Source organism: Triturus cristatus, chromosome 5_2 (assembly GCF_964204655.1).
Source record: "Triturus cristatus chromosome 5_2, aTriCri1.1, whole genome shotgun sequence".
NCBI lineage: Eukaryota > Metazoa > Chordata > Amphibia > Caudata > Salamandridae > Triturus > Triturus cristatus.
The window spans coordinates 555,377,327-555,398,252 of NC_140588.1; the positions used below are offsets into that span (position 1 = coordinate 555,377,327).

Here is a 20,926-nt window from a genome sequence, read left to right on the forward strand (position 1 = left end):
TTTTAAGCTTTCCTGCTATTGATAAGGCGAAAATAGCACATTTTGAATGAGAAGTTTTCTTCAATCACACATAGAGGAACCCAAATGATGATCTCATTCAGCTAGTAAAAATGTTGTTTTATATTAGTATGGAAATCGTGAAAAGAAAATGTTTTTCATGCTGATTTACAACAGTTGATCTCCAATCGTAAAATATAAGCTTTTGGTCGGAGGCATCACAGGTACTGATCAAATTCTCATTTTTGAACTTTATTCACAAATCATATGATATGCTTTGTATACATCAACTGTATTGTTGGATCAATAATGAGTAAAAAGTGACTATCTCAATTTCAGGACATATAAAAGAGAAAGAAGTAGAAACTCATGTTTCAAATGCTGAGAGGCAACAACTGTTCATGATTTTCACCTCCACTAATTATATTTATTTTTATAATCTATATGTTTATATTTTCCTATAAATATACAGAGACATATAGCTATATATACAGAGATACATATGTACAGGTTGATTTTTACATGTTTATAAGTAAATGTGATGTTGTTCCAAATAAAACTTCTAAGAACTGAATGGAAAAGAAAATTGTAAAGTTCAGATAAGTCCCACTGAAATTTGTACTCAGATCCCCGTTTTCAGAGTCCAGAGTGCTAACCATGACACCATCCACCCTCCCCTACCAGGGTGAGCTTTCCATTTTGACAGAAGAGATTTGCCTCAGGGGGCAACTTATCTTTCATTGAAAAATATTATCTCACGTAAAAACCACTGTTCAACAGAGTTATAACGTTATTTGAGTCTTTTGGGCAACATCCTTCCCCAACATAGTTCAATATGCAAAAGTTTACCAGAATAGGAAAGCAATCCAATTCAGTTTCTCTTTGACAGTAGAATATTAAAAACTTTGACATTTCCACATTGCTGCAGCAGTTTGCGCTCCTTTCACATGGGAGGTTCCATGGTGTAATGGTTAGACCTTTGGACTTTGAATCCAATGATCCGAGTTCAAATCTCGGTGGGACCATTTTATGACTCTTGACCAAATCATTTTCTTTCAAGTGTATTCATTAATATCACATATCTAATACCGGTAGGGTGAAAAAGTAATTTATTGATCATACTCTAAAAGTTTACTAGATGTGAGCAAATAATAGAATTTTTACAATACCTGGAAACTAAATGGCTCAAAATAATGAGAGATTTTACAAACTCACTCTGGTTTCTCAAACTCATCACAGGGGCCTGATGCACGACATTACTTTTTAAAATCTTACTGTTATTGATAAGGGGAACAAGGAACTTTTTAATTGCAAAGCGTTCATTAAAACAAAACTTGAGGAGCCAAACTTTGTATTACGGTGACCGAAGATGTGCAGTTTGAATAATAATCTTGAAATTCAGACGTACAAAGATTTTACACACTGATTTTCAACAGTAATTCCACAACCAATAAAGTTGAATCTTTTGAAAGACATGTCAAAGGTGTGAATCTGAAATTCACTTTCAAAGAAATTCACAATGAAATGCACTGTGTAAGTCCAGCATGTTGTCAGCTAAGAAATCAGCAAAAATGAACTATCTCATTACTGGCCATATAGATGAGAAAGGAAAATAAACTCATGTTTACAATGTGGATGTGAAAGAACAGTTTCTAGGTTCAGCTTCAATATTTATGTTTATGAATAATTGATATGTTCATATTGTCTAACAGCTATCTAGACGGATAAAGCTATGTATGCATCTATACATACTTATGCGTTCATACGCATCAGTATAAAACATTGATATTAGGTTTTTTCTAGACCAAATTCTAAAAAATGAGTTAAACAGTGAATCTCATAATTGTAGTAGGTCCCACCGAGATTTGAACTCGGATCGCTGGATTCAGAGTCCAGAGTGCTAACCATTACACCATGGAACCCTCTCATACAAGAGTGACTTTTCCATTGAGACAAAAGAGAGCGCATCAGTGATGGCCTTCTCTTATATTGATACAAAGATATCTCATTTGAATGGTCATAGTGGATAGAGCTTTAATGTGATTTGATTCTTTTCGCTATATTCTCTATAAAAGTGTTAAATATTCAAATGTTTATCAGAATATAAAAGTTATATCACAATGTTCATCTTTGCCTGTAGCATAATTAAACAGTCTACATTTCCAGACTACTGAAGCAATGTCTCTGTCTCCTGCATGGGTGGCTCCATAGAGCAATGGTTGGCAATTTGGACTTTGCATCCAATGATCCGATTTGAGACCTTGGAGGGACTTTTTTTATTACTCTTGAGCTTTTCCATTTCTTCATCTTTGTTCATTGATAGCTCAAATCCAACACCAGTAGGTTGAAAGAGTCAATTATTGAATGCTTTCAAAATGTCCATCAGCTTGAACAAGTTACATCAATACAAACTTTACAATACTTTGACATCAAATTTCTTCACAAAGTAGTTAGCCATTATAAAATCATATCCTGATTTTCTCAAACGCATTTCAGACGGGTGATTCACAGCATCACTTTTTTAAGCTTTCCTGCTATTGATAAGGCGAAAATAGCACATTTTGAATGAGAAGTTTTCTTCAATCAAACATAGAGGAACCCAAATGATGATCTCATTCAGCTAGTAAAAATGTTGTTTTATATTAGTATGGAAATCGTGAAAAGAAAATGTTTTTCATGCTGATTTACAACAGTTGATCTCCAATCGTAAAATATAAGCTTTTGGTCGGAGGCATCACAGGTACTGATCAAATTCTCATTTTTGAACTTTATTCACAAATCATATGATATGCTTTGTATACATCAACTGTATTGTTGGATCAATAATGAGTAAAAAGTGACTATCTCAATTTCAGGACATATAAAAGAGAAAGAAGTAGAAACTCATGTTTCAAATGCTGAGAGGCAACAACTGTTCATGATTTTCACCTCCACTAATTATATTTATTTTTATAATCTATATGTTTATATTTTCCTATAAATATACAGAGACATATAGCTATATATACAGAGATACATATGTACAGGTTGATTTTTACATGTTTATAAGTAAATGTGATGTTGTTCCAAATAAAACTTCTAAGAACTGAATGGAAAAGAAAATTGTAAAGTTCAGATAAGTCCCACTGAAATTTGTACTCAGATCCCCGTTTTCAGAGTCCAGAGTGCTAACCATGACACCATCCACCCTCCCGTACCAGGGTGAGCTTTCCATTTTGACAGAAGAGATTTGCCTCAGGGGGCAACTTATCTTTCATTGAAAAATATTATCTCACGTAAAAACCACTGTTCAACAGAGTTATAACGTTATTTGAGTCTTTTGGGCAACATCCTTCCCCAACATAGTTCAATATGCAAAAGTTTACCAGAATAGGAAAGCAATCCAATTCAGTTTCTCTTTGACAGTAGAATATTAAAAACTTTGACATTTCCACATTGCTGCAGCAGTTTGCGCTCCTTTCACATGGGAGGTTCCATGGTGTAATGGTTAGCACTTTGGACTTTGAATCCAATGATCCGAGTTCAAATCTCGGTGGGACCATTTTATGACTCTTGACCAAATCATTTTCTTTCAAGTGTATTCATTAATATCACATATCTAATACCGGTAGGGTGAAAAATTAATTTATTGATTATACTCTAAAAGTTTACTAGATGTGAGCAAATAATAGAATTTTTACAATACCTGGAAACTAAATGGCTCAAAATAATGAGAGATTTTACAAACTCACTCTGGTTTCTCAAACTCATCACAGGGGCCTGATGCACGACATTACTTTTTAAAATCTTACTGTTATTGATAAGGGGAACAAGGAACTTTTTAATTGCAAAGCGTTCATTAAAACAAAACTTGAGGAGCCAAACTTTGTATTACGGTGACCGAAGATGTGCAGTTTGAATAATAATCTTGAAATTCAGACGTACAAAGATTTTACACACTGATTTTCAACAGTAATTCCACAACCAATAAAGTTGAATCTTTTGAAAGACATGTCAAAGGTGTGAATCTGAAATTCACTTTCAAAGAAATTCACAATGAAATGCACTGTGTAAGTCCAGCATGTTGTCAGCTAAGAAATCAGCAAAAATGAACTATCTCATTACTGGCCATATAGATGAGAAAGGAAAATAAACTCATGTTTACAATGTGGATGTGAAAGAACAGTTTCTAGGTTCAGCTTCAATATTTATGTTTATGAATAATTGATATGTTCATATTGTCTAACAGCTATCTAGACGGATAAAGCTATGTATGCATCTATACATACTTATGCGTTCATACGCATCAGTATAAAACATTGATATTAGGTTTTTTCTAGACCAAATTCTAAAAAAATGAGTTAAACAGTGAATCTCATAATTGTAGTAGGTCCCACCGAGATTTGAACTCGGATCGCTGGATTCAGAGTCCAGAGTGCTAACCATTACACCATGGAACCCTCTCACACAAGAGTGACTTTTCCATTGAGACAAAAGAGAGCGCATCAGTGATGGCCTTCTCTTATATTGATACAAAGATATCTCATTTGAATGGTCATAGTGGATAGAGCTTTAATGTGATTTGATTCTTTTCGCTATATTCTCTATAAAAGTGTTAAATATTCAAATGTTTATCAGAATATAAAAGTTATATCACAATGTTCATCTTTGCCTGTAGCATAATTAAACAGTCTACATTTCCAGACTACTGAAGCAATGTCTCTGTCTCCTGCATGGGTGGCTCCATAGAGCAATGGTTGGCAATTTGGACTTTGCATCCAATGATCCGATTTGAGACCTTGGAGGGACTTTTTTTATTACTCTTGAGCTTTTCCATTTCTTCATCTTTGTTCATTGATAGCTCAAATCCAACACCAGTAGGTTGAAAGAGTCAATTATTGAATGCTTTCAAAATGTCCATCAGCTTGAACAAGTTACATCAATACAAACTTTACAATACTTTGACATCAAATTTCTTCACAAAGTAGTTAGCCATTATAAAATCATATCCTGATTTTCTCAAACGCATTTCAGACGGGTGATTCACAGCATCACTTTTTTAAGCTTTCCTGCTATTGATAAGGCGAAAATAGCACATTTTGAATGAGAAGTTTTCTTCAATCAAACATAGAGGAACCCAAATGATGATCTCATTCAGCTAGTAAAAATGTTGTTTTATATTAGTATGGAAATCGTGAAAAGAAAATGTTTTTCATGCTGATTTACAACAGTTGATCTCCAATCGTAAAATATAAGCTTTTGGTCGGAGGCATCACAGGTACTGATCAAATTCTCATTTTTGAACTTTATTCACAAATCATATGATATGCTTTGTATACATCAACTGTATTGTTGGATCAATAATGAGTAAAAAGTGACTATCTCAATTTCAGGACATATAAAAGAGAAAGAAGTAGAAACTCATGTTTCAAATGCTGAGAGGCAACAACTGTTCATGATTTTCACCTCCACTAATTATATTTATTTTTATAATCTATATGTTTATATTTTCCTATAAATATACAGAGACATATAGCTATATATACAGAGATACATATGTACAGGTTGATTTTTACATGTTTATAAGTAAATGTGATGTTGTTCCAAATAAAACTTCTAAGAACTGAATGGAAAAGAAAATTGTAAAGTTCAGATAAGTCCCACTGAAATTTGTACTCAGATCCCCGTTTTCAGAGTCCAGAGTGCTAACCATGACACCATCCACCCTCCCGTACCAGGGTGAGCTTTCCATTTTGACAGAAGAGATTTGCCTCAGGGGGCAACTTATCTTTCATTGAAAAATATTATCTCACGTAAAAACCACTGTTCAACAGAGTTATAACGTTATTTGAGTCTTTTGGGCAACATCCTTCCCCAACATAGTTCAATATGCAAAAGTTTACCAGAATAGGAAAGCAATCCAATTCAGTTTCTCTTTGACAGTAGAATATTAAAAACTTTGACATTTCCACATTGCTGCAGCAGTTTGCGCTCCTTTCACATGGGAGGTTCCATGGTGTAATGGTTAGCACTTTGGACTTTGAATCCAATGATCCGAGTTCAAATCTCGGTGGGACCATTTTATGACTCTTGACCAAATCATTTTCTTTCAAGTGTATTCATTAATATCACATATCTAATACCGGTAGGGTGAAAAATTAATTTATTGATTATACTCTAAAAGTTTACTAGATGTGAGCAAATAATAGAATTTTTACAATACCTGGAAACTAAATGGCTCAAAATAATGAGAGATTTTACAAACTCACTCTGGTTTCTCAAACTCATCACAGGGGCCTGATGCACGACATTACTTTTTAAAATCTTACTGTTATTGATAAGGGGAACAAGGAACTTTTTAATTGCAAAGCGTTCATTAAAACAAAACTTGAGGAGCCAAACTTTGTATTACGGTGACCGAAGATGTGCAGTTTGAATAATAATCTTGAAATTCAGACGTACAAAGATTTTACACACTGATTTTCAACAGTAATTCCACAACCAATAAAGTTGAATCTTTTGAAAGACATGTCAAAGGTGTGAATCTGAAATTCACTTTCAAAGAAATTCACAATGAAATGCACTGTGTAAGTCCAGCATGTTGTCAGCTAAGAAATCAGCAAAAATGAACTATCTCATTACTGGCCATATAGATGAGAAAGGAAAATAAACTCATGTTTACAATGTGGATGTGAAAGAACAGTTTCTAGGTTCAGCTTCAATATTTATGTTTATGAATAATTGATATGTTCATATTGTCTAACAGCTATCTAGACGGATAAAGCTATGTATGCATCTATACATACTTATGCGTTCATACGCATCAGTATAAACATTGATATTAGGTTTTTTCTAGACCAAATTCTAAAAAAATGAGTTAAACAGTGAATCTCATAATTGTAGTAGGTCCCACCGAGATTTGAACTCGGATCGCTGGATTCAGAGTCCAGAGTGCTAACCATTACACCATGGAACCCTCTCACACAAGAGTGACTTTTCCATTGAGACAAAAGAGAGCGCATCAGTGATGGCCTTCTCTTATATTGATACAAAGATATCTCATTTGAATGGTCATAGTGGATAGAGCTTTAATGTGATTTGATTCTTTTCGCTATATTCTCTATAAAAGTGTTAAATATTCAAATGTTTATCAGAATATAAAAGTTATATCACAATGTTCATCTTTGCCTGTAGCATAATTAAACAGTCTACATTTCCAGACTACTGAAGCAATGTCTCTGTCTCCTGCATGGGTGGCTCCATAGAGCAATGGTTGGCAATTTGGACTTTGCATCCAATGATCCGATTTGAGACCTTGGAGGGACTTTTTTTATTACTCTTGAGCTTTTCCATTTCTTCATCTTTGTTCATTGATAGCTCAAATCCAACACCAGTAGGTTGAAAGAGTCAATTATTGAATGCTTTCAAAATGTCCATCAGCTTGAACAAGTTACATCAATACAAACTTTACAATACTTTGACATCAAATTTCTTCACAAAGTAGTTAGCCATTATAAAATCATATCCTGATTTTCTCAAACGCATTTCAGACGGGTGATTCACAGCATCACTTTTTTAAGCTTTCCTGCTATTGATAAGGCGAAAATAGCACATTTTGAATGAGAAGTTTTCTTCAATCAAACATAGAGGAACCCAAATGATGATCTCATTCAGCTAGTAAAAATGTTGTTTTATATTAGTATGGAAATCGTGAAAAGAAAATGTTTTTCATGCTGATTTACAACAGTTGATCTCCAATCGTAAAATATAAGCTTTTGGTCGGAGGCATCACAGGTACTGATCAAATTCTCATTTTTGAACTTTATTCACAAATCATATGATATGCTTTGTATACATCAACTGTATTGTTGGATCAATAATGAGTAAAAAGTGACTATCTCAATTTCAGGACATATAAAAGAGAAAGAAGTAGAAACTCATGTTTCAAATGCTGAGAGGCAACAACTGTTCATGATTTTCACCTCCACTAATTATATTTATTTTTATAATCTATATGTTTATATTTTCCTATAAATATACAGAGACATATAGCTATATATACAGAGATACATATGTACAGGTTGATTTTTACATGTTTATAAGTAAATGTGATGTTGTTCCAAATAAAACTTCTAAGAACTGAATGGAAAAGAAAATTGTAAAGTTCAGATAAGTCCCACTGAAATTTGTACTCAGATCCCCTTTTTCAGAGTCCAGAGTGCTAACCATGACACCATCCACCCTCCCGTACCAGGGTGAGCTTTCCATTTTGACAGAAGAGATTTGCCTCAGGGGGCAACTTATCTTTCATTGAAAAATATTATCTCACGTAAAAACCACTGTTCAACAGAGTTATAACGTTATTTGAGTCTTTTGGGCAACATCCTTCCCCAACATAGTTCAATATGCAAAAGTTTACCAGAATAGGAAAGCAATCCAATTCAGTTTCTCTTTGACAGTAGAATATTAAAAACTTTGACATTTCCACATTGCTGCAGCAGTTTGCGCTCCTTTCACATGGGAGGTTCCATGGTGTAATGGTTAGCACTTTGGACTTTGAATCCAATGATCCGAGTTCAAATCTCGGTGGGACCATTTTATGACTCTTGACCAAATCATTTTCTTTCAAGTGTATTCATTAATATCACATATCTAATACCGGTAGGGTGAAAAATTAATTTATTGATTATACTCTAAAAGTTTACTAGATGTGAGCAAATAATAGAATTTTTACAATACCTGGAAACTAAATGGCTCAAAATAATGAGAGATTTTACAAACTCACTCTGGTTTCTCAAACTCATCACAGGGGCCTGATGCACGACATTACTTTTTAAAATCTTACTGTTATTGATAAGGGGAACAAGGAACTTTTTAATTGCAAAGCGTTCATTAAAACAAAACTTGAGGAGCCAAACTTTGTATTACGGTGACCGAAGATGTGCAGTTTGAATAATAATCTTGAAATTCAGACGTACAAAGATTTTACACACTGATTTTCAACAGTAATTCCACAACCAATAAAGTTGAATCTTTTGAAAGACATGTCAAAGGTGTGAATCTGAAATTCACTTTCAAAGAAATTCACAATGAAATGCACTGTGTAAGTCCAGCATGTTGTCAGCTAAGAAATCAGCAAAAATGAACTATCTCATTACTGGCCATATAGATGAGAAAGGAAAATAAACTCATGTTTACAATGTGGATGTGAAAGAACAGTTTCTAGGTTCAGCTTCAATATTTATGTTTATGAATAATTGATATGTTCATATTGTCTAACAGCTATCTAGACGGATAAAGCTATGTATGCATCTATACATACTTATGCGTTCATACGCATCAGTATAAAACATTGATATTAGGTTTTTTCTAGACCAAATTCTAAAAAAATGAGTTAAACAGTGAATCTCATAATTGTAGTAGGTCCCACCGAGATTTGAACTCGGATCGCTGGATTCAGAGTCCAGAGTGCTAACCATTACACCATGGAACCCTCTCACACAAGAGTGACTTTTCCATTGAGACAAAAGAGAGCGCATCAGTGATGGCCTTCTCTTATATTGATACAAAGATATCTCATTTGAATGGTCATAGTGGATAGAGCTTTAATGTGATTTGATTCTTTTCGCTATATTCTCTATAAAAGTGTTAAATATTCAAATGTTTATCAGAATATAAAAGTTATATCACAATGTTCATCTTTGCCTGTAGCATAATTAAACAGTCTACATTTCCAGACTACTGAAGCAATGTCTCTGTCTCCTGCATGGGTGGCTCCATAGAGCAATGGTTGGCAATTTTGACTTTGCATCCAATGATCCGATTTGAGACCTTGGAGGGACTTTTTTTATTACTCTTGAGCTTTTCCATTTCTTCATCTTTGTTCATTGATAGCTCAAATCCAACACCAGTAGGTTGAAAGAGTCAATTATTGAATGCTTTCAAAATGTCCATCAGCTTGAACAAGTTACATCAATACAAACTTTACAATACTTTGACATCAAATTTCTTCACAAAGTAGTTAGCCATTATAAAATCATATCCTGATTTTCTCAAACGCATTTCAGACGGGTGATTCACAGCATCACTTTTTTAAGCTTTCCTGCTATTGATAAGGCGAAAATAGCACATTTTGAATGAGAAGTTTTCTTCAATCAAACATAGAGGAACCCAAATGATGATCTCATTCAGCTAGTAAAAATGTTGTTTTATATTAGTATGGAAATCGTGAAAAGAAAATGTTTTTCATGCTGATTTACAACAGTTGATCTCCAATCGTAAAATATAAGCTTTTGGTCGGAGGCATCACAGGTACTGATCAAATTCTCATTTTTGAACTTTATTCACAAATCATATGATATGCTTTGTATACATCAACTGTATTGTTGGATCAATAATGAGTAAAAAGTGACTATCTCAATTTCAGGACATATAAAAGAGAAAGAAGTAGAAACTCATGTTTCAAATGCTGAGAGGCAACAACTGTTCATGATTTTCACCTCCACTAATTATATTTATTTTTATAATCTATATGTTTATATTTTCCTATAAATATACAGAGACATATAGCTATATATACAGAGATACATATGTACAGGTTGATTTTTACATGTTTATAAGTAAATGTGATGTTGTTCCAAATAAAACTTCTAAGAACTGAATGGAAAAGAAAATTGTAAAGTTCAGATAAGTCCCACTGAAATTTGTACTCAGATCCCCGTTTTCAGAGTCCAGAGTGCTAACCATGACACCATCCACCCTCCCGTACCAGGGTGAGCTTTCCATTTTGACAGAAGAGATTTGCCTCAGGGGGCAACTTATCTTTCATTGAAAAATATTATCTCACGTAAAAACCACTGTTCAACAGAGTTATAACGTTATTTGAGTCTTTTGGGCAACATCCTTCCCCAACATAGTTCAATATGCAAAAGTTTACCAGAATAGGAAAGCAATCCAATTCAGTTTCTCTTTGACAGTAGAATATTAAAAACTTTGACATTTCCACATTGCTGCAGCAGTTTGCGCTCCTTTCACATGGGAGGTTCCATGGTGTAATGGTTAGCACTTTGGACTTTGAATCCAATGATCCGAGTTCAAATCTCGGTGGGACCATTTTATGACTCTTGACCAAATCATTTTCTTTCAAGTGTATTCATTAATATCACATATCTAATACCGGTAGGGTGAAAAATTAATTTATTGATTATACTCTAAAAGTTTACTAGATGTGAGCAAATAATAGAATTTTTACAATACCTGGAAACTAAATGGCTCAAAATAATGAGAGATTTTACAAACTCACTCTGGTTTCTCAAACTCATCACAGGGACCTGATGCACGACATTACTTTTTAAAATCTTACTGTTATTGATAAGGGGAACAAGGAACTTTTTAATTGCAAAGCGTTCATTAAAACAAAACTTGAGGAGCCAAACTTTGTATTACGGTGACCGAAGATGTGCAGTTTGAATAATAATCTTGAAATTCAGACGTACAAAGATTTTACACACTGATTTTCAACAGTAATTCCACAACCAATAAAGTTGAATCTTTTGAAAGACATGTCAAAGGTGTGAATCTGAAATTCACTTTCAAAGAAATTCACAATGAAATGCACTGTGTAAGTCCAGCATGTTGTCAGCTAAGAAATCAGCAAAAATGAACTATCTCATTACTGGCCATATAGATGAGAAAGGAAAATAAACTCATGTTTACAATGTGGATGTGAAAGAACAGTTTCTAGGTTCAGCTTCAATATTTATGTTTATGAATAATTGATATGTTCATATTGTCTAACAGCTATCTAGACGGATAAAGCTATGTATGCATCTATACATACTTATGCGTTCATACGCATCAGTATAAAACATTGATATTAGGTTTTTTCTAGACCAAATTCTAAAAAATGAGTTAAACAGTGAATCTCATAATTGTAGTAGGTCCCACCGAGATTTGAACTCGGATCGCTGGATTCAGAGTCCAGAGTGCTAACCATTACACCATGGAACCCTCTCACACAAGAGTGACTTTTCCATTGAGACAAAAGAGAGCGCATCAGTGATGGCCTTCTCTTATATTGATACAAAGATATCTCATTTGAATGGTCATAGTGGATAGAGCTTTAATGTGATTTGATTCTTTTCGCTATATTCTCTATAAAAGTGTTAAATATTCAAATGTTTATCAGAATATAAAAGTTATATCACAATGTTCATCTTTGCCTGTAGCATAATTAAACAGTCTACATTTCCAGACTACTGAAGCAATGTCTCTGTCTCCTGCATGGGTGGCTCCATAGAGCAATGGTTGGCAATTTTGACTTTGCATCCAATGATCCGATTTGAGACCTTGGAGGGACTTTTTTTATTACTCTTGAGCTTTTCCATTTCTTCATCTTTGTTCATTGATAGCTCAAATCCAACACCAGTAGGTTGAAAGAGTCAATTATTGAATGCTTTCAAAATGTCCATCAGCTTGAACAAGTTACATCAATACAAACTTTACAATACTTTGACATCAAATTTCTTCACAAAGTAGTTAGCCATTATAAAATCATATCCTGATTTTCTCAAACGCATTTCAGACGGGTGATTCACAGCATCACTTTTTTAAGCTTTCCTGCTATTGATAAGGCGAAAATAGCACATTTTGAATGAGAAGTTTTCTTCAATCAAACATAGAGGAACCCAAATGATGATCTCATTCAGCTAGTAAAAATGTTGTTTTATATTAGTATGGAAATCGTGAAAAGAAAATGTTTTTCATGCTGATTTACAACAGTTGATCTCCAATCGTAAAATATAAGCTTTTGGTCGGAGGCATCACAGGTACTGATCAAATTCTCATTTTTGAACTTTATTCACAAATCATATGATATGCTTTGTATACATCAACTGTATTGTTGGATCAATAATGAGTAAAAAGTGACTATCTCAATTTCAGGACATATAAAAGAGAAAGAAGTAGAAACTCATGTTTCAAATGCTGAGAGGCAACAACTGTTCATGATTTTCACCTCCACTAATTATATTTATTTTTATAATCTATATGTTTATATTTTCCTATAAATATACAGAGACATATAGCTATATATACAGAGATACATATGTACAGGTTGATTTTTACATGTTTATAAGTAAATGTGATGTTGTTCCAAATAAAACTTCTAAGAACTGAATGGAAAAGAAAATTGTAAAGTTCAGATAAGTCCCACTGAAATTTGTACTCAGATCCCCGTTTTCAGAGTCCAGAGTGCTAACCATGACACCATCCACCCTCCCGTACCAGGGTGAGCTTTCCATTTTGACAGAAGAGATTTGCCTCAGGGGGCAACTTATCTTTCATTGAAAAATATTATCTCACGTAAAAACCACTGTTCAACAGAGTTATAACGTTATTTGAGTCTTTTGGGCAACATCCTTCCCCAACATAGTTCAATATGCAAAAGTTTACCAGAATAGGAAAGCAATCCAATTCAGTTTCTCTTTGACAGTAGAATATTAAAAACTTTGACATTTCCACAGTGCTGCAGCAGTTTGCGCTCCTTTCACATGGGAGGTTCCATGGTGTAATGGTTAGCACTTTGGACTTTGAATCCAATGATCCGAGTTCAAATCTCGGTGGGACCATTTTATGACTCTTGACCAAATCATTTTCTTTCAAGTGTATTCATTAATATCACATATCTAATACCGGTAGGGTGAAAAATTAATTTATTGATTATACTCTAAAAGTTTACTAGATGTGAGCAAATAATAGAATTTTTACAATACCTGGAAACTAAATGGCTCAAAATAATGAGAGATTTTACAAACTCACTCTGGTTTCTCAAACTCATCACAGGGACCTGATGCACGACATTACTTTTTAAAATCTTACTGTTATTGATAAGGGGAACAAGGAACTTTTTAATTGCAAAGCGTTCATTAAAACAAAACTTGAGGAGCCAAACTTTGTATTACGGTGACCGAAGATGTGCAGTTTGAATAATAATCTTGAAATTCAGACGTACAAAGATTTTACACACTGATTTTCAACAGTAATTCCACAACCAATAAAGTTGAATCTTTTGAAAGACATGTCAAAGGTGTGAATCTGAAATTCACTTTCAAAGAAATTCACAATGAAATGCACTGTGTAAGTCCAGCATGTTGTCAGCTAAGAAATCAGCAAAAATGAACTATCTCATTACTGGCCATATAGATGAGAAAGGAAAATAAACTCATGTTTACAATGTGGATGTGAAAGAACAGTTTCTAGGTTCAGCTTCAATATTTATGTTTATGAATAATTGATATGTTCATATTGTCTAACAGCTATCTAGACGGATAAAGCTATGTATGCATCTATACATACTTATGCGTTCATACGCATCAGTATAAAACATTGATATTAGGTTTTTTCTAGACCAAATTCTAAAAAATGAGTTAAACAGTGAATCTCATAATTGTAGTAGGTCCCACCGAGATTTGAACTCGGATCGCTGGATTCAGAGTCCAGAGTGCTAACCATTACACCATGGAGCCCTCTCACACAAGAGTGACTTTTCCATTGAGACAAAAGAGAGCGCATCAGTGATGGCCTTCTCTTATATTGATACAAAGATATCTCATTTGAATGGTCATAGTGGATAGAGCTTTAATGTGATTTGATTCTTTTCGCTATATTCTCTATAAAAGTGTTAAATATTCAAATGTTTATCAGAATATAAAAGTTATATCACAATGTTCATCTTTGCCTGTAGCATAATTAAACAGTCTACATTTCCAGACTACTGAAGCAATGTCTCTGTCTCCTGCATGGGTGGCTCCATAGAGCAATGGTTGGCAATTTTGACTTTGCATCCAATGATCCGATTTGAGACCTTGGAGGGACTTTTTTTATTACTCTTGAGCTTTTCCATTTCTTCATCTTTGTTCATTGATAGCTCAAATCCAACACCAGTAGGTTGAAAGAGTCAATTATTGAATGCTTTCAAAATGTCCATCAGCTTGAACAAGTTACATCAATACAAACTTTACAATACTTTGACATCAAATTTCTTCACAAAGTAGTTAGCCATTATAAAATCATATCCTGATTTTCTCAAACGCATTTCAGACGGGTGATTCACAGCATCACTTTTTTAAGCTTTCCTGCTATTGATAAGGCGAAAATAGCACATTTTGAATGAGAAGTTTTCTTCAATCAAACATAGAGGAACCCAAATGATGATCTCATTCAGCTAGTAAAAATGTTGTTTTATATTAGTATGGAAATCGTGAAAAGAAAATGTTTTTCATGCTGATTTACAACAGTTGATCTCCAATCGTAAAATATAAGCTTTTGGTCGGAGGCATCACAGGTACTGATCAAATTCTCATTTTTGAACTTTATTCACAAATCATATGATATGCTTTGTATACATCAACTGTATTGTTGGATCAATAATGAGTAAAAAGTGACTATCTCAATTTCAGGACATATAAAAGAGAAAGAAGTAGAAACTCATGTTTCAAATGCTGAGAGGCAACAACTGTTCATGATTTTCACCTCCACTAATTATATTTATTTTTATAATCTATATGTTTATATTTTCCTATAAATATACAGAGACATATAGCTATATATACAGAGATACATATGTACAGGTTGATTTTTACATGTTTATAAGTAAATGTGATGTTGTTCCAAATAAAACTTCTAAGAACTGAATGGAAAAGAAAATTGTAAAGTTCAGATAAGTCCCACTGAAATTTGTACTCAGATCCCCGTTTTCAGAGTCCAGAGTGCTAACCATGACACCATCCACCCTCCCGTACCAGGGTGAGCTTTCCATTTTGACAGAAGAGATTTGCCTCAGGGGGCAACTTATCTTTCATTGAAAAATATTATCTCACGTAAAAACCACTGTTCAACAGAGTTATAACGTTATTTGAGTCTTTTGGGCAACATCCTTCCCCAACATAGTTCAATATGCAAAAGTTTACCAGAATAGGAAAGCAATCCAATTCAGTTTCTCTTTGACAGTAGAATATTAAAAACTTTGACATTTCCACATTGCTGCAGCAGTTTGCGCTCCTTTCACATGGGAGGTTCCATGGTGTAATGGTTAGCACTTTGGACTTTGAATCCAATGATCCGAGTTCAAATCTCGGTGGGACCATTTTATGACTCTTGACCAAATCATTTTCTTTCAAGTGTATTCATTAATATCACATATCTAATACCGGTAGGGTGAAAAATTAATTTATTGATTATACTCTAAAAGTTTACTAGATGTGAGCAAATAATAGAATTTTTACAATACCTGGAAACTAAATGGCTCAAAATAATGAGAGATTTTACAAACTCACTCTGGTTTCTCAAACTCATCACAGGGACCTGATGCACGACATTACTTTTTAAAATCTTACTGTTATTGATAAGGGGAACAAGGAACTTTTTAATTGCAAAGCGTTCATTAAAACAAAACTTGAGGAGCCAAACTTTGTATTACGGTGACCGAAGATGTGCAGTTTGAATAATAATCTTGAAATTCAGACGTACAAAGATTTTACACACTGATTTTCAACAGTAATTCCACAACCAATAAAGTTGAATCTTTTGAAAGACATGTCAAAGGTGTGAATCTGAAATTCACTTTCAAAGAAATTCACAATGAAATGCACTGTGTAAGTCCAGCATGTTGTCAGCTAAGAAATCAGCAAAAATGAACTATCTCATTACTGGCCATATAGATGAGAAAGGAAAATAAACTCATGTTTACAATGTGGATGTGAAAGAACAGTTTCTAGGTTCAGCTTCAATATTTATGTTTATGAATAATTGATATGTTCATATTGTCTAACAGCTATCTAGACGGATAAAGCTATGTATGCATCTATACATACTTATGCGTTCATACGCATCAATATAAAACATTGATATTAGGTTTTTTCTAGACCAAATTCTAAAAAATGAGTTAAACAGTGAATCTCATAATTGTAGTAGGTCCCACCGAGATTTGAACTCGGATCGCTGGATTCAGAGTCCAGAGTGCTAACCATTACACCATGGAGCCCTCTCACACAAGAGTGACTTTTCCATTGAGACAAAAGAGAGCGCATCAGTGATGGCCTTCTCTTATATTGATACAAAGATATCTCATTTGAATGGTCATAGTGGATAGAGCTTTAATGTGATTTGATTCTTTTCGCTATATTCTCTATAAAAGTGTTAAATATTCAAATGTTTATCAGAATATAAAAGTTATATCACAATGTTCATCTTTGCCTGTAGCATAATTAAACAGTCTACATTTCCAGACTACTGAAGAAATGTCTCTGTCTCCTGCATGGGTGGCTCCATAGAGCAATGGTTGGCAATTTTGACTTTGCATCCAATGATCCGATTTGAGACCTTGGAGGGACTTTTTTTATTACTCTTGAGCTTTTCCATTTCTTCATCTTTGTTCATTGATAGCTCAAATCCAACACCAGTAGGTTGAAAGAGTCAATTATTGAATGCTTTCAAAATGTCCATCAGCTTGAACAAGTTACATCAATACAAACTTTACAATACTTTGACATCAAATTTCTTCACAAAGTAGTTAGCCATTATAAAATCATATCCTGATTTTCTCAAACGCATTTCAGACGGGTGATTCACAGCATCACTTTTTTAAGCTTTCCTGCTATTGATAAGGCGAAAATAGCACATTTTGAATGAGAAGTTTTCTTCAATCAAACATAGAGGAACCCAAATGATGATCTCATTCAGCTAGTAAAAATGTTGTTTTATATTAGTATGGAAATCGTGAAAAGAAAATGTTTTTCATGCTGATTTACAACAGTTGATCTCCAATCGTAAAATATAAGCTTTTGGTCGGAGGCATCACAGGTACTGATCAAATTCTCATTTTTGAACTTTATTCACAAATCATATGATATGCTTTGTATACATCAACTGTATTGTTGGATCAATAATGAGTAAAAAGTGACTATCTCAATTTCAGGACATAATAAAAGAGAAAGAAGTAGAAACTCATGTTTCAAATGCTGAGAGGCAACAACTGTTCATGATTTTCACCTCCACTAATTATATTTATTTTTATAATCTATCTGTTTATATTTTCCTATAAATATACAGAGACATATAGCTATATATACAGAGATACATATGTACAGGTTGATTTTTACATGTTTATAAGTAAATGTGATGTTGTTCCAAATAAAACTTCTAAGAACTGAATGGAAAAGAAAATTGTAAAGTTCAGATAAGTCCCACTGAAATTTGTACTCAGATCCCCGTTTTCAGAGTCCAGAGTGCTAACCATGACACCATCCACCCTCCCGTACCAGGGTGAGCTTTCCATTTTGACAGAAGAGATTTGCCTCAGGGGGCAACTTATCTTTCATTGAAAAATATTATCTCACGTAAAAACCACTGTTCAACAGAGTTATAACGTTATTTGAGTCTTTTGGGCAACATCCTTCCCCAACATAGTTCAATATGCAAAAGTTTACCAGAATAGGAAAGCAATCCAATTCAGTTTCTCTTTGACAGTAGAATATTAAAAACTTTGACATTTCCACATTGCTGCAGCAGTTTGCGCTCCTTTCACATGGGAGGTTCCATGGTGTAATGGTTAGCACTTTGGACTTTGAATCCAATGATCCGAGTTCAAATCTCGGTGGGACCATTTTATGACTCTTGACCAAATCATTTTCTTTCAAGTGTATTCATTAATATCACATATCTAATACCGGTAGGGTGAAAAATTAATTTATTGATTATACTCTAAAAGTTTACTAGATGTGAGCAAATAATAGAATTTTTACAATACCTGGAAACTAAATGGCTCAAAATAATGAGAGATTTTACAAACTCACTCTGGTTTCTCAAACTCATCACAGGGACCTGATGCACGACATTACTTTTTAAAATCTTACTGTTATTGATAAGGGGAACAAGGAACTTTTTAATTGCAAAGCGTTCATTAAAACAAAACTTGAGGAGCCAAACTTTGTATTACGGTGACCGAAGATGTGCAGTTTGAATAATAATCTTGAAATTCAGACGTACAAAGATTTTACACACTGATTTTCAACAGTAATTCCACAACCAATAAAGTTGAATCTTTTGAAAGACATGTCAAAGGTGTGAATCTGAAATTCACTTTCAAAGAAATTCACAATGAAATGCACTGTGTAAGTCCAGCATGTTGTCAGCTAAGAAATCAGCAAAAATGAACTATCTCATTACTGGCCATATAGATGAGAAAGGAAAATAAACTCATGTTTACAATGTGGATGTGAAAGAACAGTTTCTAGGTTCAGCTTCAATATTTATGTTTATGAATAATTGATATGTTCATATTGTCTAACAGCTATCTAGACGGATAAAGCTATGTATGCATCTATACATACTTATGCGTTCATACGCATCAGTATAAAACATTGATATTAGGTTTTTTCTAGACCAAATTCTAAAAAATGAGTTAAACAGTGAATCTCATAATTGTAGTAGGTCCCACCGAGATTTGAACTCGGATCGCTGGATTCAGAGTCCAGAGTGCTAACCATTACACCATGGAGCCCTCTCACACAAGAGTGACTTTTCCATTGAGACAAAAGAGAGCGCATCAGTGATGGCCTTCTCTTATATTGATACAAAGATATCTCATTTGAATGGTCATAGTGGATAGAGCTTTAATGTGATTTGATTCTTTTCGCTATATTCTCTATAAAAGTGTTAAATATTCAAATGTTTATCAGAATATAAAAGTTATATCACAATGTTCATCTTTGCCTGTAGCATAATTAAACAGTCTACATTTCCAGACTACTGAAGAAATGTCTCTGTCTCCTGCATGGGTGGCTCCATAGAGCAATGGTTGGCAATTTTGACTTTGCATCCAATGATCCGATTTGAGACCTTGGAGGGACTTTTTTTATTACTCTTGAGCTTTTCCATTTCTTAATCTTTGTTCATTGATAGCTCAAATCCAACACCAGTAGGTTGAAAGAGTCAATTATTGAATGCTTTCAAAATGTCCATCAGCTTGAACAAGTTACATCAATACAAACTTTACAATACTTTGACATCAAATTTCTTCACAAAGTAGTTAGCCATTATAAAATCATATCCTGATTTTCTCAAACGCATTTCAGACGGGTGATTCACAGCATCACTTTTTTAAGCTTTCCTGCTATTGATAAGGCGAAAATAGCACATTTTGAATGAGAAGTTTTCTTCAATCAAACATAGAGGAACCCAAATGATGATCTCATTCAGCTAGTAAAAATGTTGTTTTATATTAGTATGGAAATCGTGAAAAGAAAATGTTTTTCATGCTGATTTACAACAGTTGATCTCCAATCGTAAAATATAAGCTTTTGGTCGGAGGCATCACAGGTACTGATCAAATTCTAATTTTTGAACTTTATTCACAAATCATATGATATGCTTTGTATACATCAACTGTATTGTTGGATCAATAATGAGTAAAAAGTGACTATCTCAATTTCAGGACATAATAAAAGAGAAAGAAGTAGAAACTCATGTTTCAAATGCTGAGAGGCAACAACTGTTCATGATTTTCACCTCCACTAATTATATTTATTTTTATAATCTATCTGTTTATATTTTCCTATAAATATACAGAGACATATAGCTATATATACAGAGATACATATGTACAGGTTGATTTTTACATGTTTATAAGTAAATGTGATGTTGTTCCAAATAAAACTTCTAAGAACTGAATGGAAAAGAAAATTGTAAAGTTCAGATAAGTCCCACTGAAATTTGTACTCAGATCCCCGTTTTCAGAGTCCAGAGTGCTAACCATGACACCATCCACCCTCCCGTACCAGGGTGAGCTTTCCATTTTGACAGAAGAGATTTGCCTCAGGGGGCAACTTATCTTTCATTGAAAAATATTATCTCACGTAAAAACCACTGTTCAACAGAGTTATAACGTTATTTG

At 33.8% G+C, this 20,926-nt stretch overlaps 12 non-coding genes across 12 annotated transcripts; 7 read left to right on the forward strand and 5 right to left on the reverse strand.

The window, feature by feature from the left end:
• Positions 1 to 1,847: 1,847 nt before the first annotated feature.
• On the reverse strand, positions 1,848 to 1,919 carry TRNAQ-CUG (transfer RNA glutamine (anticodon CUG)). The gene has a single exon. It is a non-coding gene; the product is annotated as a tRNA-Gln (tRNA).
• Positions 1,920 to 3,466: 1,547 nt separating this feature from the next.
• TRNAQ-UUG (transfer RNA glutamine (anticodon UUG)) lies at positions 3,467 to 3,538 on the forward strand. The gene has a single exon. It is a non-coding gene; the product is annotated as a tRNA-Gln (tRNA).
• Positions 3,539 to 4,364: 826 nt separating this feature from the next.
• Positions 4,365 to 4,436, reverse strand: TRNAQ-CUG (transfer RNA glutamine (anticodon CUG)). Its single transcript has one exon. It is a non-coding gene; the product is annotated as a tRNA-Gln (tRNA).
• A 1,547-nt stretch (positions 4,437 to 5,983) lies between these two features.
• TRNAQ-UUG (transfer RNA glutamine (anticodon UUG)) lies at positions 5,984 to 6,055 on the forward strand. Its single transcript has one exon. It is a non-coding gene; the product is annotated as a tRNA-Gln (tRNA).
• Positions 6,056 to 6,880: 825 nt separating this feature from the next.
• On the reverse strand, positions 6,881 to 6,952 carry TRNAQ-CUG (transfer RNA glutamine (anticodon CUG)). Its single transcript has one exon. It is a non-coding gene; the product is annotated as a tRNA-Gln (tRNA).
• A 1,547-nt stretch (positions 6,953 to 8,499) lies between these two features.
• Positions 8,500 to 8,571, forward strand: TRNAQ-UUG (transfer RNA glutamine (anticodon UUG)). Its single transcript has one exon. It is a non-coding gene; the product is annotated as a tRNA-Gln (tRNA).
• Positions 8,572 to 9,397: 826 nt separating this feature from the next.
• On the reverse strand, positions 9,398 to 9,469 carry TRNAQ-CUG (transfer RNA glutamine (anticodon CUG)). Its single transcript has one exon. It is a non-coding gene; the product is annotated as a tRNA-Gln (tRNA).
• A 1,547-nt stretch (positions 9,470 to 11,016) lies between these two features.
• Positions 11,017 to 11,088, forward strand: TRNAQ-UUG (transfer RNA glutamine (anticodon UUG)). The gene has a single exon. It is a non-coding gene; the product is annotated as a tRNA-Gln (tRNA).
• Positions 11,089 to 11,913: 825 nt separating this feature from the next.
• On the reverse strand, positions 11,914 to 11,985 carry TRNAQ-CUG (transfer RNA glutamine (anticodon CUG)). Its single transcript has one exon. It is a non-coding gene; the product is annotated as a tRNA-Gln (tRNA).
• A 1,547-nt stretch (positions 11,986 to 13,532) lies between these two features.
• Positions 13,533 to 13,604, forward strand: TRNAQ-UUG (transfer RNA glutamine (anticodon UUG)). The gene has a single exon. It is a non-coding gene; the product is annotated as a tRNA-Gln (tRNA).
• Positions 13,605 to 16,048: 2,444 nt separating this feature from the next.
• On the forward strand, positions 16,049 to 16,120 carry TRNAQ-UUG (transfer RNA glutamine (anticodon UUG)). The gene has a single exon. It is a non-coding gene; the product is annotated as a tRNA-Gln (tRNA).
• Positions 16,121 to 18,565: 2,445 nt separating this feature from the next.
• On the forward strand, positions 18,566 to 18,637 carry TRNAQ-UUG (transfer RNA glutamine (anticodon UUG)). Its single transcript has one exon. It is a non-coding gene; the product is annotated as a tRNA-Gln (tRNA).
• The last annotated feature ends 2,289 nt before the right edge of the window (positions 18,638 to 20,926 follow it).